At 58.6% G+C, this 12325-nt stretch overlaps 1 protein-coding gene across 2 annotated transcripts in view; it reads left to right on the top strand.

The window, feature by feature from the left end:
- Window positions 1-12214: 12214 nt before the first annotated feature.
- The window catches only part of TSNARE1 (t-SNARE domain containing 1), a 79880-nt gene continuing 79769 nt past the window's right edge, over window positions 12215-12325 (top strand). For both annotated transcript variants that reach the window (XM_059995256.1, XM_059995257.1), the window contains exon 1: window positions 12215-12320. The gene's annotated coding sequence lies outside the window, so the exon portion shown is untranslated. The remainder of the gene's footprint in view (window positions 12321-12325) is intronic.

Genomic DNA, 12325 nt, shown 5'->3' with positions numbered 1-12325 from the left:
CCCGCATTATGTGTACGTCTAACTTGATAAGAAACCACCAGACTGTGTTTCAGAGTGGCTGTCCTAGTTTACATTCTCACCGGCAGTGAACGTTCCTGTTGCTCGACGTTGTCAGGTATGGTTGGTATTCTTTATTTCAGCTGTTCTAATAGGTATGAAGTGGTATCTCAGCACGGTTTGAATTTGCATTTCCCTAGTCACTAGTGACGTTGAATATTTTCCCATATGCCTGTTTATAATCTGAATATCTTCTTCGGTGGTATGTCTTTTCAAATCTTTTGCCCTTTTTATTCCCTTAACTTTTTATTTCAAAACCATGATAGACCCACAGGAGGTTATGAAATTTCCACAGAGAGAGAAATCCTTCATTTGGGAATGTCTTCATTTCACCTTCATGCCTGAAAGGTATTTTCCCTGGACATAGAAGTCGGAACTTCAGCTCTTTCTTTCAGCGCTTGGGAAATACTGTTCTCCTTCTGTCTGGCCTCCATGGTTTCTGATGAGACAGCAAAGCCGTCTGGGTAGTTTTCCCTTTATAAATAATTCGTTGCTTTTCTTTCTGCTTCATTTGTCTTTAGTTTTTAGCAGTTTGATCTTGATGTGTCTGAGAATGAATTTCTTTGGTTCGTGGATCTTCCTGAATCTGTAGGTTTACGTATTTTACTAAATTTGGGGAATTTTCAGCCATTCTTTCTTCAAATATTTTTTTCTGCATCACAATTTTTTGTTTCCCTCTGGGACCCCAAGCCTGTGAAGATTAGACCTTCTGATATTACCCTACAGGTCATAGAGCTCTATTTTTCTTCTTTAAATCTATCTTCCTCTCCTGCTCACGTCAGATACTTTCTATTGATCTGTGTTCATGTTCACTAGTAATTTCTTCTGGCATCTCCGTTCTGCTATTGAATTCATACCCTGAGTATTTTTACTTTGGTTATGTACCTTTACTTTGGTTATGTATTTTTCAGTTGTCATGTCTCCATTTGGTTCTTCTTTATGTCTTTTTTTTTTGCTAAGGCTTCCTATATTCCTGTTTATTTCAAGACCGTTTGCCCTTACTTGTTGGAACATTTTTATAATGGCTGCTTTTAAGTCTCTGTTTGATAATCCTGACGTCTGTGATATCTCAAGTTGGCTCCTGTTTATCATTTTGTTCCATGAAAAATGCAAGTTGTGATTTTCCTGTTTCTTCATATGCCAAATCATTTTGGATTGTATCCTAGAAATTTTGAATATTATTTTATAAGGCTCTGGGTATGTTCTAAGTCCTGTGGAGATGTATGAAATAGACACTTAGACTTTAGCAGGCAATCAACACAGTTGGGTCCAGGCTGCAGGTTCCGACCCGTCTTCAGGGGTTGTGATTCCCACCTCAGGTCAGAGTTTCGAGCATTTCAGTGCTATTCAGATCCGTCCTCTGTGAGCATCCAGTGGACATTCTGGGACTGGGCGGTACCTACCCTGAAGCTAATTTCTCAGAATTTTTGGCTCACCGTTTGGGGTCCACGCCCGCTTAGCTTGGGGTGATCCTCAGCGATCATAAACAAGTAAGGGGGCACTTTTCCAAGCCCCCTCTCTGTGTTCTCCCGATCGCTTGTTTCCTGGGATGCCTCCCTTTGGTCTTCTGGCCGAAGGATGGGGTTTTCACTAGGACACTCTGCTATCTACTTCCCATGTCTGTGTCCACATCCAGGACCAAGTGGAGTGAGGAGGGAGTGAGAGACAAAAAAAGTGGGTCCACCTGGCCTTCTTGAGAGCACAGCTCCTGATTAGGGAGGGAATCTCCCCTCCTTTAGCACACTTAATGCCCTCGGGCCTACTGTTGTTGCCGTTGCCAAGCTGGCCACTGCAAGGACTGCCTGGGGGTTGGGTGTGGGACTACAGAGAAAAGAAAAATAAATTGGGCACCTCTCCCACTCTCTTTCAGTGTTAGTAGTCCTCTTCTTTGAGCCATAAGTAGGGGGATTTTCTTTGAACTCTCTCTGGTGGCACTGATGCCCATTCCAGACTTCAGGCGGCCTTGATCTAAGCTGGAGGACATGAGGGAAAAAGGGGGGAACTGGCCAGTGAGTTGAGGGTGCTTCAAAGTCCAGTTTTCTTCCCAGGCACCTGCTAACCTTTACTTGCGAGAGCCCCTCACACTGCTGCAGGCGCTCCTTCTGGGTTTGCAGCCACGATCAATGAGGGTGTGTGTGTGCCTGCACCGTCCTACCCGCAGCTGAGCCCCCAGAGACTTTAACACCAACCTCCCTTCCCCACGGCCTCAGCCTCTGGGGCCCCCCACCTGTCTCCAAACGGGAGGAGAAGGCAAAAGGGGATGGGGTTCCCCCATTTAATTATCTGTCTTTCCAACACAGAGGAGTCATAGACCCTCCATCTGGGACACTAGGGAGGGCCTAGGCTTGACCCGCCAAGCCAAGCATCACCCCACGCGCAGAAGGCTGGGGTGAAGCGAGCCAGGCCACACGACAGGGTAGGCAAGATGCGAAGCCCTCGCTGGCCACTCGGCCTGAGTACGGCTCCCAGAGTCATCCAGAATTCAGGAAGGACAGGTGGGAGGAGAGTCATCGTCTGACCTCCTGAAGGTTCTTGGACTCTCCCTGCACTGCCTAAAACTAAACTTCCCTCCTCGACCCTTAAGAAAAGCCTTTATCTTCTCATGAGATGCTGGCCCTCTGTGCCTTTAGATGTTTGTTCCAAAGTTTGCATCCTTTTCTGTCATCAAAGGGGTGGAAAAACCAAACGTCCATTAGGTGAAGGACAGAATTCCCAGGCCTGAGAGCTGGTGGGCCTCAGGGGTGGGGGTGGGCGATGGGGCCGAGTGTTGGTGACTGCACAGTGATGGCAGCAGGGGGGACGTGAGAGCTGGTGGGCCTCCGGGGGGGTGGGCGATGGGGCTGAGTGTTGGTGACTGCACAGTGATGGCAGCAGGGGGGACGTGAGGTGGCACCACGCACAGCAGTGACCGTGGGGACAGCGGAGTTGTCGGTGGTCCCATGGTGACGGCAGGGATGGAGCCCGCGGTGAAGTGAAGGCAATGGCTGACGGTGGTGCGGACATTTGGACCCGCGCCCAGCAGCGGGATCCCCACTGTCACAGTCACCGCACGCCTGGTGCATGAGCCCGACCTGACATCAGACGGTGGAGGCTGGACGGTGACCACGCCTGCCTTGTGGGACCCGGACAGGAGTTTGGCCTAAAGCTGCTGGGGCTGTCGGGTGGAGGGTATGGTCTTCTGCCCGCTGCATCTGTCCTCCGATTCCTCCCGCCCCTGCCGGAATCAGGAGTGGGGACGGGCCATCACCCGGTAGGATCCCTTCACAGTCTGGGGTGGGGGACGGGAGGTGGTGGTCCACAGCCAAAGTCCCGTCTCTGGGTCCTGAGAGATTTGCCTGCTGGAAGTTTACTGTGGAAAGCAGACGGGAACAGCTCCTGGGCTGGCGGGGGGTGGCTGGCCCGAGGGAGAGACCGCACTAGGTGCCCTCGACCCAGAGACCTCAGCTGGCCTCACAGGAGGGGGGACGACCCTGTAGAGCTGTCCCAAACTGGGCCTCTGCAGAGTCTATGCACCAGTCCTGGGCTGTGGGCTGCCCTGCATTGGACGGCAAGGAGGCTCCTTCCAGCCAGGCTGGTCCCACAAAGGGAACCGGATGGGGCTGGCAGCACCCTAACGCTGGAGAGCCGGTGCCTGGCCTGAAGGAGAATCAGGGGGTGTGTCCCCGGAAGCCACTGCAAGCCCCGTGGCCCGGGGTGGGGTCATTGCTGACCTCGCTCCTCCCAGCTCGTCCCCAACATGGTGACTTCGTGGGGCTGAATTCAAAGCAAAAATAGTTGGTGGGATGGAGCTGGAGAGGAAGCTTTACCCCTGGAGGACAGGGCTGGGGGCCTTCGACGGGGAGGGCCAGCAGGGTGCCCACCTTCCACACAGAACTGCTCTGGTTGATCGTGAGGGACTCGCCAGGAGAGTGACTCGGAGGGGATCCAGACCCAGCGATGCTTGCTGGGAACACTCTCACAGGCTCCCAGGTTCCCAGACAGGACCTGAGCGCTGCTCCTCCTGGGGTTCCAGGACCGTGGGAGACCTCCCACTTCGGGGCCAGACTGAGACCCAGCCTCGGCGCGCGCTGAGCCCTGAACCTGGTCACAGGCTGACCCTGGTCCCAGTCTGAGCCCTTACCTCACTGGACAGCCCAGTGGCACAGTCCTTGGCCACAGGGAAGCCTGGGGAGGAGAAGCAGAAGGGCAGTGGTTATGGGGACCCCACCCTGAGCTGGGCACGTGGCTCTACTGACATCCACCAGCAGGTCTACACCTTGTCCTGGGCCCATGTGCCCCTACTCCCTCCCCACTGCCCCCGAGACCCCGACTCCTGGCGGGAGAGGCAGGGACCACGCACGCTCGCGGTGCTGCACGATGACTCCTGCAATGCTCCCTCACTTTATTTTTATCCCCATCAAGCCCTATAAATACAGCAGTGATCACCAAATACAGTCAATGTGCCCAACGCCTCCTGCCCGCGGTGTTGCCACCCACACAGCCGGGGGCCCGGGGCAGAGGGACAGACACACGAGGCTCTAGGGGAGGTGTGGCAGGTCCTCAGCTGGGAGCCCTGGGACAGACCCCGTCTCCCCCACAGTGGACATGCTGGCGCCTCTCGTCTTTCTTTTCATGTGTGACGCCAAGGACATTTTCTTTCCCTGAGATCTCTGGATCTCAGTTTTTCCATTAGAGAAATGGGGGTGACAACCTGAGTGGACATCGTATGTGGTCATTTCCCCACGCCCAATGCCCACTCCTGGAGGGGACAGGGGCTTCGCTGGTTTCAGTCTCTTCTGTCCCCAGTGCTTGGTCAAGACCCTCTGTGAATGTTCGTTGAGTGAGTGGATGGATGGATGGATGAATGGAAGGAAGGAGGGATGGGTGGGTGGGTGGGTAGATGGATGGAGGACAGGAAATAATGGCCCCACTGAGTACATGATGGGGTCAGTGCAGCCCCTCCTCACGGATGGGGATCTGTCAAGGTATGGAGGGAGGAGGGGCGCTGCAGCTCACCTGCAGGACTGGTGGGAGGTTCCCAGGCAGGGGCAGGACGAGGGGCCCATAAATCCAGAAAACCAACGTGGGTGTTGCTCCCCAGCCAGGAGGCTCTGCTCTGTCCCCCAAGGTGACGGTGCCCCCAGGTGAGACTTGGAATCAAGGCCGATGTCTTCTTTTTCCAGATGGGAAAGGAACGTCCGGAAATGCTGATGTGGCTCAGGACACGGGGAGTCAAGGTCAGGCTGGGGCTTGGTCTTCCCTGATCTCACCCCACTGACCACCATTCCTGGGCCTGGCTGGCCCTGCAGGGGCCTGGGCACTTTTCCCCGGGGCACCGCTAAGGGCTCGGCCTTAGCCGGGCACAGGGGAGCCGCTCTGGCACCGTGTGCCGCCCCTCCCCCAGGTTCCCCCATTACACGGGGACTGTGCTGGACCCCCACGCGGCTGGCCTCTGTAATCATGCCTTGTTAAACACCCACCTTGATGGAAACAGGGGAGACGCCTGGGTTGTCTGCTCCATGGTCAACACCAGGATAACTCCACCCAGTACCTGTGCACTGCCCAGGGGGCTCCAAGACCCTCATCCCATGGCCTCATAGGCCCTGGGAGCTCCCTGCAGATAGGCCGAGGAAGCAGCCCACTGTGGTCCAGCCTGGATTCCCTTCCTCTAGGCCTCCTTGACTTCTGAGGGGCCAGAGACGCTGTTCGTTCTGGTGTCGGACACCTCCGAAGGTGAAGGCGCGCAGGGCCCACCAGCTCCAGGGAGAAGCCCCCAGCCATGCTCTTAAGCCCCCCAGCCCACCTGTTTTCAGAGCCCACAGCTCGGCCAGGGGGCAGGTACCCGAGAGGGAGGAGGGATGGTCATGTGTCTGCGCTGAGAGGGAGCTGATGGAGCTCGAGGGTCGTGGGGACCCCAGGAAAGGGGACAGACCATCGTAGCAAGGGCAGAGCCCCCAGCCCTGGGGATGTCAGCAGTCAGAGGAGGAGGGAAGGGCATCGGACGGGCAGGCTCCAGGCCCAGTTCTGCCTCATGGCTAGGCAGCCTTGGGGGGCCACCTCCCTGCTCTGGGGCTCAGTTTCCCCCAGAACAGGCCACATGACCTCCAAGACCTCTTCAGCTCAGCCACTCCGTCTGTCACTCATTCACTCACTCATTCATTCCTTCCATTAACACACAGTGAAAAGCAGCCACGTGACAGATGCTGCTGACAGGTCGCTCTCTGTATGCTGGGGTTGGGGGCAGGGGTAGAGGCATGGACAGTGTGATCAGTGCTGTGAAGGAGGCAAGCCCGGGGCCGGGGAGCTCGGAGGAGACCCCAGGCCCAGGCTGAGGTGCAGGTGTGTGGGAGGGACAGCTTGAAGGGTGGGGATGTCACCTCCCAGGCAGAGAGACCCGGCTGGGCACAGGTGAGAGGATGCACCTGGAGAGTTAGTGGCCGTGGGCTTGCGGCAGCATCCGGCAGGGCCTGGAGTCTGCTCTCCCACTCTGCTACCTCACAGACCCCTCTTACTTCATCAACTACCCGGGAGGTGGGGCTGGCGGGTGCTTTCTGCCCACACACAGCGCTGTCGTGAGGTTTGGCAGTTCACTTGCCGGGAGGTGTCCCTGGAAGCACAAAGTGTTTTGATTTTGTAAAATGCAGTTCTCTCTGAGCTTTACCTTTGCTCGTTAGCATCTCGTTACCGCGGTTCCCTGCGCGTGGCGGGTGGGGATGGGGAGGAACACACTGAAATCAGTTCTTGACTCTATGAGTGTGAGAATGTGTGTGACTCTGTATGAGTGTGTGGGACTGTGTTTGTGTCAATGTCAACGTGTGCAGGGAGGAGAGGAGGGGGAAGCAGGCAGGAGACCGGGCAAACCCCCATGTGTTAGGTTTGGGATAGGAGTTTGGGCAGAATCCGACACAGGAGGTGGACATGGTGACCTTCTTCAGCAGCCACGTTAGATTCATACCGTTCCTGCTGGCAAACTCCTACTCATCCTTCAGCACCCAATCCAAATGCCCCTTCTCTGGGAAACCTTTCCAACACCCTGTTTCCTCATACAACCTTCTAACAACAGACTTACAGCCCAGTAGGTGATTCTTTGGGCCTGTCTGTCTCCTTCTGCTCCTCTGAGACACCTTGAGGGTGGCATCCACATGCTCTTGGCCCTGGTATTTGGCACTGGTGCTCAGCACGCACCCAAGAGATCAATGACAAGTCAGACAGGCCATGTGCTCACACGTGCCCAGGGTCTCCAGCGGACCAGGTCTGGGCTAAGGGCAGTGAAGGCTTCGCAGGCGTTGGCCCCCACAAGCCTCACGTCAGCTCCACGGAGCAGGGAACACTGTGATCCATGCCGCAGATCTGAGGAAGTCAAGGCTCAGGGCAGGTGTCGACGGGCCGCCCCTGCTGGCCAGTGGTAGAGCCGGGGGAGGCGCTGCAGGGTTGGTGGCCAGTGTGGCCAGTGATCTGGAGGCCCAGCTGGAGGGAGAAGAGGGACAGGGAGAGGAGAAGGAGTCTGTCTGTCCCTAAACAGAGACTTGGTACCAAAAGAACAAGGTGCCACGTGTGCAGAGCACCTCAGAGGAAATCAAGGCGGGGTGCGGGCAGCAGCCACGTGGGTCCCGGCATGGGGACGCCTCGGGCCAAGAGAACTCACCACACTCCTCCCAGAGGAGCCCAAATGCAGGCCCAGCTCCCAACACCCTACCTGGGGGTGAGCCAGACCCACGCGGGGTGCCGGAGGGGCCCCCTGCTCCCCTCCCCCTCCCCTACACCCCCTGCTCTTTACTTCTCTTCCTCCCCCACCTGCCAGCTCCTCACCCCAACTCCCCGAGCCCCTGGGAAACAGCGCTGGGCTGACGCACCCCCTTCCCCAAACCCCACGTGCTGTCTGGGGCTCGGCTAGCGGTCCAGGCCCTGCAGAGGCAGTGCCTTTTCCTCTGTCTGCTTCCTGTAGCCCCACCTTTGTCCTCTCCTCTCACACTCAGTAGCCCATGGGTGAGAGAGCGCCTCGGCCCGGGGCCCTTCCCTCCTGGGGCCTGTCCGGCATCAGCTGGAGGCCCTCAAGCCGGTGGAGCTCCTCTACGTCCTGGTGACAAGGGGGATGACGCAGGACAGCGGGGCAGGCTTGGTGCAGCTGGAAAGAGGCGCCCTCACTGCTGCTCCTGGTCTTATGTCTGGGGCCAGCCACGGGGCCGCCAAACTGCCCAGGAGGCCACAAAATGTGGGTGTGTCCTGGGCAGAGAAGTAAGCACCAGTGAGCACTGGCTGCCTTGGTTGGTCCCCAAGGTGTCCCCTTCAGTGTCTGTCTTCCCGTCCATTCTACTCTCTCCCCCCACGTGAGTACCGCAGGCTGCTCAGGGGCTGGGGGTGTGGCCAGCACGCTTACGGCCCTCATGGGCTCCAAGTGTCACCTGGGTGCAGGTGTACTGCCCATCAGTGCACACACCGGGCACAGGTAACCAGGCCAGATTGTGTGTGGTGGACCTTAAAGGGAGAGGTAGACGAGACCCTCCCTAAAGTCCACTGGGCTGGTCTTCGAGCCCACGGCCCATGATCTGAAGGCCACTACATGCCCATGATCTTAAGCCCCGAGGGGTGCGGGCTGTGATGTAGAGGTAGAGCCCTGGCCTGGGCGTCAGAGACAGGCCTGGGGCCCCAGGGCTGCTGAGGCCCCTTGTGGACCTGTGTGTGCCCCTCGCTGCCAGGGCCAGGTTCCCCACCTGTGGCTGAGGGAGCACAAGGGGTGGTCTGAGCGGCAGGGGCTCTGAGGCCATCAGCGGCTGGAGAGGTCAGGACGCCTCCACACAGGAGGTGTGACAGTGGCACACGGATGTCCACAGGCTCCCTGCCTTCCTGCTGGACACTCCCAACTCACCTCCCAGAAACGCTACCCCTCAAGACTCCCCTGTGCCAGGCCTCCTTGGACTTCCCTGACCCCCAGCCCCCTTTGGATCCCCCACGCCCCCGTTCTGCTCCTGCACAGCTTTCACCCAGGTTCCTAGTGCACATTTGTGCGTTTTGTGGCCTGCATGCTAAACAGCAAGCACTGTGACAAGGGCTGAGTCTTGGTGGAGACTATTAGATGGGCCCCATCCTCCCCTTCTTACTTGGTACAAGAGCCCAGATGGCCGCTGGGAACATAGTCCTCAGGAAGACGACATTTCCTAGCCTCCTTTGCAACTAAAAGTACCCAAGGGACCCAGTTTTGGCCAAGAGGGGTGGTGGTGGTGGGGTTGGGGGGGTGTAAGCAGATATGGGGTGTACAGTATCCAGGAAGTGTCCTTAAAAGGATGGGATTGGGGGTGTGTGCATTCCCACTATCCAGTTCTCCTTCCTGATGTTGGAAAGCAGACGTGATGGCTGGCACTTACACAGCCATTTTGTGCCATGAGGCAGAGGCCCCATTCGAGGGTCGAAGGAACAAGATTAAAGGAGTCCAGGGTACTGATGATTGTGAGGCCCACCCTCCCAGCCCTATGGCCTATTTGGACTTGAATGTGTACCACTGAAAGTAAATGTTGATTATATTTAAGCCACTGTTATTGGGATTTTCTGGCATTAGCAACCAAATCTAATTGTGTGGCATCCCCAAGGCCTAGCATGTTGCCTGACATCGGAAGGTTGTTGAATGAATAAATGATGGCAAACAGGATAAGATTTGGCAAGAGGAGAGGGGGACGCTGTGCCAGGTAGCAAGCCTGGGTGCTGGGTGACGGACAGACAGACTGGCTCCTTGGGGTGTGGAGATGCCTCCTCCCATGGGGGTGGGGAATAAGCAGTTTCTGCTACTTCCCAGGAGGGGCGGCAAACTCCTCCTTCACAGAAGTTAGCAAAGATGACACTCAAGTGCTCCTGTCGTGGAGTTTCTTTCTTTTTTTTTTTTTTTGCCACTCCTGCTTGGTGATAAATACCTTGGGAGGCTGCTAGGAGTCTCATGTGGAGTCAGTTTTCTAAGCGCCTGAGACTGGTCTCGAACACTTGGGGGTGAGGTGCTTGTGTTGGTCAAGCCCCCGCTAGGTGCTGGGCCTGCGCCAGCCCTTTCCCAGCACATGTCCCCCAGTGACACTGCCCCGTACAGGTGACAGGTGACAGGGTAGCGGTGCGCCACCCTGCCCCTCCCATGCCTGTTCTCCAGCCGGCTCCCACATCACCGCTTTGAACACGCCCGGAGAAGGTGTCACTGCTCAACATCACACAGCAACACAGGGATAGGTTTGGTGTTAAAAGAGAGTAGGCTCTGTGGGGACACAGAGTGAACACTAGGCCCCCGTGAGTGCAGCTGGTGTGCTTGCTGACTTGTCATCACTCCCCGAGGCCACACCACATGCAGGGTGCCCTGCTGAGCGCCGAGATGCAAATTCAACCACATGGGCCTGCCCTCAAGAGGCCTGTTGCACGGTGGGCAGGTCACAAGCCTAAAAGGGTGGTCGTCACGCCTGGATGCGGTTGTACGGGCTAGGAGGGGTGCCAGCAGCAGTGTGGAGGAAGCAGGGGCTTGTTTCCTCTCTGATGAGCGGGTACAGCTGGGGCGGAGGCTCCACCATGCAGCTGCTCCCTGTCCGCAGCTTGGGACCCACCCCTTTGCTCCCCAAATGGCTGCTCTCCTTGGGAGACCGTGCCCACATTCCAGGCTGGAACAAGAGAAGGCAGAGGGCTAGCTGGCTACTTCGGTCCCTTCTGGGTCTGAAGACTCACTGAGTCCTCTGCCGTCTTCCTCCGGGCCAGCACTACCTTGCTGCCTTGAACAAAATGGGTTCTGTTGGGAAGGGACAAAGGGGGACTGGGCCGCAGGGATGACCTGCTCACGGGATTTGATGGAGGAGGGTCTGTGGTGAGTGAGTGAGGGCTGCCACGTGCTGGGTCGGGGTGTGGCGGGGCAGAGTGGAAGTGTAAACACCTTCTTCCTCCGGACGGTGCTGGGTGGGCTGATTTCCCAGAGAAGCTGACCTGGGAGCCGGTCTTCAGGGGATAGACAGGAAGGGTGGGGGAGGGGAACTCGCTGCAGACCCCAGGTTCACAGTGTTTGACCCAGGGATCTGGTACCACCACGCAGAAGCCCAGGCGGCTACCCCTGTTACAGCGAGCGTTTCTGGGGTCGGCTTTGGTGGGCGCTACATGGAGGCTTCTTCTGAAGACCCCGCGGGCACAGCGAGGATGCAGTGCAGCGGGCAGATGCCCCGTGGGGGCTGCGGCAGCTTCTTCCCTCCGCTCTTCCTCTGGGGGTCTCTTGGCCATCCCCTTGACCCTCACCCGTCCGGGTCCTGATGGAGGGGGGGCCGTCTCTCCTGCTTCTCCGAGGGGCGGTAGGGGCCCTCGCCCCAGACTAGGGAGGAGGCAGCAGGTACTGAGCACCCGCCCCGGGCGGCCCTGCTTGCGCTAGACCACCCGGTCCGCAGCCCCGGGGCACCCGCTCGGCCCGCTGGGTAGGCGGGAAGCACACTCTGCAGGTGGTCGTCGGGGAGGAGGTGTACTTCGCTTTCCCCTCCTTTCCTCCACACCCGCGCCCGCTGAGGGTGGGGCGTGGCCGGAGCACCCTCAGACCCCGCTCTCTGCAGACCCGTCCCCTGAGGGCCCTCCGCGGAAAGGCTTTGGGGTGTGGTGACGATCCCGTCTACTCCCCCGCTGGCACGGACCAAGGCGTGGGGTCCGCAGGGCACGGCCCCTCCCGGCAGTGCTCAGCGGCCGCCCTAGACCCGGGCGCTGGCCCTTGTGCCCTCCGGACCCGAGTCCGGGGCCCGCACGGCCACTGCGCCGCCGCGGCTCGGCCTCTCAGACCCCTGAGATCCGGTCGGGCCTCTGAGGCGGGGACCGCGCACTCCGCGTCTGTCACCCCCGTTCCACAGATGGGGGTACTGAGGATCGGGGGTGCGAGTAAGCCGGCCACCTACAGGCCCGGTAAGGCGGCGGGAACGGCTCGGCCCAGCCCGGCAGGCCGGGACGGCGCGCCCTCGGTGGCCCTCGAGGGCCGCGGCCCTGGGTAGCCGCGGGGGGCTCCCGCCGGGCGCAGGCTTTCTGGCCCCCTCCGGCCGCCGTCCCAGGCCGTTTCCGCCGCCCGCGCGGGGCACTCTGGGACTTGTAGTCCCAGGGCTCACGCCGTCCTCAGCTCGTCCGCGGCTCGGCGGCCATTGGCTGGCGCGAGGCGTCGGGGCCGACGGGGCGGAAGGGGGGCGGCCTCGAGGCCCTCGCCGGCGCGAGAGAGGCCGTCACGTGATGTTTGGGTGCCGGCTCCGCCCCCCGTACCGCCCCTCCCTCCGAGAAAGCACGGAACGCGCCCGGGAGCCACCGAAGCCCAGGTGAG

The sequence above is a fragment of the Delphinus delphis genome, chromosome 17 (assembly GCF_949987515.2).
Source record: "Delphinus delphis chromosome 17, mDelDel1.2, whole genome shotgun sequence".
NCBI classification, from domain to species: domain Eukaryota; kingdom Metazoa; phylum Chordata; class Mammalia; order Artiodactyla; family Delphinidae; genus Delphinus; species Delphinus delphis.
This window is presented reverse-complemented; position numbering and strand designations above follow the sequence as displayed.